This window comes from Salvelinus sp. IW2-2015, unplaced genomic scaffold (assembly GCF_002910315.2).
Source record: "Salvelinus sp. IW2-2015 unplaced genomic scaffold, ASM291031v2 Un_scaffold1384, whole genome shotgun sequence".
Classification (NCBI taxonomy): domain Eukaryota; kingdom Metazoa; phylum Chordata; class Actinopteri; order Salmoniformes; family Salmonidae; genus Salvelinus; species Salvelinus sp. IW2-2015.
The window spans coordinates 192,757-199,117 of record NW_019942874.1 but is presented as its reverse complement, the minus strand read 5'-3'; the positions used below and the strand labels follow the sequence as shown (position 1 = coordinate 199,117).

The following is a 6,361-nucleotide window of genomic DNA, read 5'->3' as shown; positions in this document are numbered from 1 at the left end:
ATGAATACGGCTGCACAGTATTGTTTCTTATCGATGGCGGTTAAGATATCGTTTAGGACCTTGAGCGTGGCTGAGGTGCACCCATGACCAGCTCAGAAACCATATTGCATAGCGGAGAAGGTACGGTGGTATTCGAAATGGTCGGTGATCTGTTTGTTAACTTGGCTTTCGAAGACCTCAGAAAGGCAGGGTAGGATAGATATAGGTTTGTAACAGTTTGGGTCTAGAGTGTCTTCCCCTTTGAAGAGGGGGATGACCGCGGTAGCGTTCCAATCTTTGGAGATCTCAGATGATATGAAAGAGAGGTTGAACAGGCTAGTAATAGGGGTTGCAACAATTGCGGCGGATAATTATAGAAAGAGAGGGTCCAGATTGTCTAGCCCAGCTGATTTGTAGGGGTCCAGATTTTGCAGCTCTTTCAGAACATTAGCTATCTGGATTTGGGTGAAGGAGAAATGGGGGAGGCTTCCGCAACGGTGAGAGACTTGTTTCTGGAAAGGTGGATTTTTAAAAGTAGAAGCTCGAATTGTTTGGGCACAGACCTGGATGGTATGACAGAACTCTGCAGGCTATCTCTGCAGTAGATTGCAACTCTGCCCCCTTTGGCAGTTCTATGTTGTCGGAAAATGTTATAGTTAGGGATGGAAATTTCAGGAGTTTTGGTGGCCTTCCTAAGCCAGGATTCAGACACGGTTAGGACATCTGGGTTGGCAGAGTGTCCTAAAGCAGTGAATTAAACAAACTTAGGGAGGAGGCTTCTGATGTTAACATGCATGAAACCAAGGCTTTTACGGTTACAGAAGTCAACAAATGAGAGCGTCTGGGTACTGGGAGCGGAGCTCGGTGCTGCAGGGCTTGGATTAACCTCTACATCTCCAGAGGAACAGAGGAAGAGTAGGATAAGGGTACGGCTAAAGGCTATAAGAACTGGTCGTCTAGTGCGTTCGGAACAGAGAGTAAAAGGAGCAGGTTTCTGGGCGCGGAAGAATAGATTCAAGGCATAATGTACAGATGGTAGGATGTGAAAACGTTGTATGTTAACCTAGGCACTGAGTGACGATGAGAGAGGTTTTGTCTCTAGAGACACCATTTTAACCAGGTGAGGTGATCGCATGTGTAGGAGGTGGAACAAAAGGGCTAGCTAAGGCACCTTGAGCAGAGCTGGAGGCTCTACAGTGAAATAAGACAATAATTACTAACCAAAACAGCAATGGACAAGGCATATTGAAATTAGGGAGAGGCATGCATAGCCGAGTGATCATAGGGTCCAGTGAGTAGCTCGGTGAGCTGGAGACATGCCGATTCAGACAGCTAGCAGTCCAGGCCTAGCAGGCTAGCAGAAGGGCCTTAGGGGGGCGTCGCAATGGAAGAGTCAGTTGAGGCCCCTCAGACGGTTACGTCCGCAGACGAGTCATGATGGATCAGCAGGGCTCCGTGTAGGCAGTAAAAGGGTCCAGGCCAATTGGCAAACTAGGTATTGTAGCCCAAGAAATTGGCTGATGGACCTCTTCAGCTAGCCGGAAGGTGGGCCTAGCTCTGGGCTAGCTCCAGGCTAACTGGTGCTTGCTTCAGGACAGGGTCGTTAGCCAGGAGTAGCCACTCGGATAGCAGCTAGCTAGCTGCGATGATCCGGTAGCGGGTTGCAGCTAGCAGGCTAGCAGACAGGCCTTCAGGGGATGTAACGACGGAGGAGCCTGTTGAAACCTCCTCGGGTGGATTACGTCGGTAGACCAGTCGTGATGGATCGGCGGGGCTCCGTGTTGGCAGTTAAAGGGGTCCAGGCCAAATGGCAAAAAAAGGTATTGTAGCCCAAGGAGTGGCTAATGAACCTCTTCAGCTAGCCGGGAGATGGGCCTAACACGAGGCTAGCTCCAGGCTAACTACTGCTTGTTTCGGGACAGAGACATTAGCCAGGAGTAGCCACTCGGATAGCAGCTAGCTAGCTGCGATGATCCAGGTGAAAAGGTTCAGAGCTTGAGGTAGGAATCCGGAGATGTGGAGATGTGGTAGAGAGGAAGCAGTCCGATATGCTCTGGGTTGAATAGCGCTGTGCAGACTGGCAGGAGTTATCCGGGCTGAGCTTAGCTGATGACCGCTAGCAGTGGCTAACCGACTACTAGCTAGTAGCTAGTTAGCTGGCTAGCTTCTGTTGGGGGTTCCGGTTCTAAAGTATAGAAAATAGCAGATTCATACCACATTGGGTGAGGTGGGTTGCCGGAGAGTATGTAGAAATTGAGGTTAAAAATATAAAAAAATAACAAAATATATACAGAGAAAAAAGATATATACACAGGACACGACAAGACAACGACAAAGACGTCGACTGCTATGCCATCTTGGGAAAAAATATAACTAGGAATAATGTGACAAATAATCAACAGTAGCAGCAACATATGTGATGAGTGAAAAAAGTTAGTGCCAAAAGGTTCAATGCAGATAGTCCAGTTAGCTATTTGGTTAACTTTTTAACTAGCTATTTTGTAGGCTTATGACTTGGGGGTAGAAGCTGTTCAGGGTCCTGTTGGTTCAAGACTTGGTGCATTGTCACTGCTTGTCATGTGGTAGCAGAGACAACAGTCTGTAGAAATGTAACCACTCTCAAAATCATAGACAGAGCTATGGATGCGAGGACTGACCATACATTATATTAAAATTATAGTTGAAGCAATATTTTGAGGCTACATAGTGTTTGTTTACATGTACTTCTTTTCCAAACATTGGATTAAATCAAGCTTATATTTTGTATTTGTTACAACAGTGGCATGAGGCAAGAATCAATGTGTACATATCATTAATTAATGAGTCAAACATTTATATAGCAACTGCTGATTGCCCCTTTAAATTTCCACCCAGGAAATAGTGTCTGAAGGTGCTGTCACAAAGTCCAAATTCAACACAGTTGTCATTGACTTGTAGGATATTGATTTCCCACTGAGCCAACTTTTCCTGTACTTACAGCATTCTAATAAATTATTTTTCTATCAGGTTTTTGTTTGGTAGACCTAATTTTGTTATTGAAAATGTTGTCCGATTTTTGATTTGGGAAAACCTCAACAAACTAACAAGGAGAGAAGCTGAAAAGTCCAAAAACCACCCCAAATTAAAAGTTAATGGGATTCTAACTCAAGACTGTAATTTTATATCCACCACTATTAAAAATGTCCTTGTAGACTCTGTCAGGGAACTGTCTCAAGGATTTTCAAACAAGACCACAACTCTCACTCCTATGGAAAATAACAAATCAATATTCAGAATATCTGAAGTCCCAGCATCAGCAGTGGACAGTATTATCAGCTGCTTCACAAACTCTAGAACAAAACATTTACAGTGCCTTYAGAAAATATTCACACCCCTTGACTTTTTCCAAATGTTATTGTGTTACAACCTGAAATTAAAATGGATTAAATTGAGATTAGTCACTGGCGAACACACAATTCCCCATAATGTCCAAGTGGAAATATGTTTTTTYCCCCAAAAAAATCACAAATTAATTAAAAATGAACAACTGAAATGTCTTGTGTCAATAAGTATTCAACCCCTTTGTTATGTCAAGCCTAAATCAGTTCAGGAGTGAAAATGTCCTTAATGAGTCACATAATAAGTTGCATGGACTCTGAATAATAGATTCTTACATGACTACCTCATCTCTTTACCCCGTACATACAATTATCTATAAGGTCCCTCAGTCGAGCAGTGAATTTCAAATACAGATTCATCCACAGAGACCAGGGAGGTTTTCCAATGCCTCGCAAAGAAGGGCACCTATTGGTACATGGGTAGAAAGAAAAGCAGACATTGAATATCCCTCTGAGCATGGGGAAGTTATTAATTAACTAAATAACATCATACACCAGGCCACATCTACACTGGAGATGCTTACCAAGAAGACAGTGAATATTCCTGAGTGGCCGAGATACAGTTTTGACTTAAATCTGCTTGAAAATCTATAGCGAGACTTGAAAATGATTGTCTAGCAATGATCAACAACCAATTTGGCAGAGCTTGAAGATTTAAGAAAATAATATAATGGGCAAATATTGTACAATCCAGGTGTGCAAGTTTTTAGAGACTTATCCAGAAAGACTCTGTAATCACTGCCAGATGTGATTCTAACATTTGTTGTGAATACTTATTTCTGTATTTCATTTTCAATAAATTAGCAAAAATAACTATAAACATGTTTTCACTTTGTCATTATGGGGGTAATGTGTGTAGATAAGTGACAAATGTTTTTTTTCCCATTTTGAATTCAGGATGTAGCTTAGTAGAAGATCCAGGATATGTTACTGCTGTTCACTCTATTGGGAGTGCTGTTATCAAGCTTACACAATGAAGCTAACTCTCAAGACGGTACGTCTAGTGTGTGTGTGTGTGTGTGCATATGTGTACTACTATTACTGCCCAGTGTAATCTGATGTAATTTGCTCTGCATGCACTGCATCTGTATTATGGTCAAGTTCACACTGTTCACACTGAATAGTAATACGCAATAAAACAATATTATGAAACATGTATGATGTAATTGAAACACTGCTAAACATGTAAGATTAATAAAAAACGACTAAACATGTGTAATGCTTGATAGTTTATTGGAGGATCACAATATAACACGTCAACCATACAACCATACAATTATTTATCCACTAACTTGACCAATCAACTATCATGTGTCAGGACATAAAGTACATGTTCATGGATAAAACATATATTCTTCAGAATGTTGATGAGTTTTTCTCAGTTCCAAAGTACCAATTAACTGTATTACTGTTTGCTTTCTTGACATTCATTGATGGATGAATGTTGGAATGATTCATTGAGGTATTGTTAGTGATGACTTCAGAGGTGATAGCTGATTCCATATGGAGACTGAAAAGGATCCTTGGCATCCCCATTCTGGTCACTTCTCATCCAAAAAGATCCTTGGCTACGTTCCGAAGCTTGCCAAATACTGTGGAATACAGTTTTAAATATTCTTTATGGAAAATACTTTTTTTAAAAGCTAAACATTTGAAAATGACTCCAACATATCAGAAATTTAAGTGACTAGATTTTAAACTTAAAAATTATTTTCTATCAGGTTTTTGACCAGTATCAGACCAGTATTTGACTACCATTTAAAAAATAATTTGCCTCTACGAAACATGATGCTAATTAACTGTAGAGATGGAGTTAGCCATGTTACTCCCTCCGCTTTCCCTACCACCCTCTGCTAACCTCCCGTTGACAATTTACTGTTGCTCAGAAAGATAAACTGACAGACAGACAGACAGACAGACAGACAGACAGACAGACAGACAGACAGACAGACAGACAGACAGACAGACAGACAGAACATGCGCAGCAAGAAGAACAGCACAACAACAGAGAAGACAGACAGACAAGAACAGACAGACAGACAGACAGACAGACAGGACAGACAGACAGAACAGACAGACAGACAGACAGACAGACACAGCAAGAAGAAAAGATAGTAGATGATAGATAGATAGATAGATAGATAGATTAGATAGATAGATAAATAGATAGATAGATAGATAGATAGATAGATAGATAGATAGATAGATAGATAGATAGATAGATAGATAGATAGATAGATAGATTAGATATAGATAGATAGATAGATAGATAGATATATAGAATAGATAGAAGATAGATAGATAGATAGTAGATAGATAGATAGATAGATAAGATAGCCACCATGGTGCTTCATCTTCAGAGGCGCTGTTCTTCAGAGAAGCCAACTTTGCCAAAAAGGCAGCCTTTACACCTTTTACATCATCCTCCTGCAGGAGAGCTGAGGAAGAAACATGTTTCATTTTACTAAATTATATCAGATTAAACCCGGGCAGTAATGTAGTACCACATTCACAAACAAGACATACCTTCCTCAGAGTTATCTTCATTGAGGGAGCTTGCTAACAGGACACCCACTAGAGCGAACAGCAGTAACATACTCTGAATCTTCATCGTTTACTAAAGCACATAGAGCACAACATGTTAACACAGACACACACTGGGTCATTTTACTCTACCAAATTAAAGAACAGCAAGTTAATATGGATCCCAGGTCTACCGTGTTACATTATACACATGTCCACCTACACCTCTCCATCCCTTCCTACCTGTCCACTTGTATACACCTGCCCACTCTTATATACCTTTGCAAAGAAGATTCTCGGTGAAAACAAACATACCTCTTACAGTTGGACGATGCTGTCTGATTGATGGCTGTTTGTCTGGATGATGTCTTCTGGTCTTCAGTAGTAGTGTGGTGTCTCTCTGCCCTCTGCAGCCCTGTTTTATACTCTTTCTGCAGATTCTGTACCTGCCCCATCCATCCACACCTCTCACAGTTGAAGAA

The 6,361-nt window shown here is 41.2% G+C and overlaps 1 long non-coding RNA gene across 1 annotated transcript; it reads right to left on the bottom strand.

The window, feature by feature from the left end:
- Positions 1–5,699: 5,699 nt before the first annotated feature.
- Positions 5,700–6,286, bottom strand: LOC112070662 (uncharacterized). The gene is made up of 3 exons (XR_002893942.2): positions 6,195–6,286; positions 5,883–5,973; positions 5,700–5,794 (listed from the first exon to the last, which is right to left on the bottom strand). It is a non-coding gene; the product is annotated as an uncharacterized lncRNA (long non-coding RNA).
- Positions 6,287–6,361: the final 75 nt, after the last annotated feature.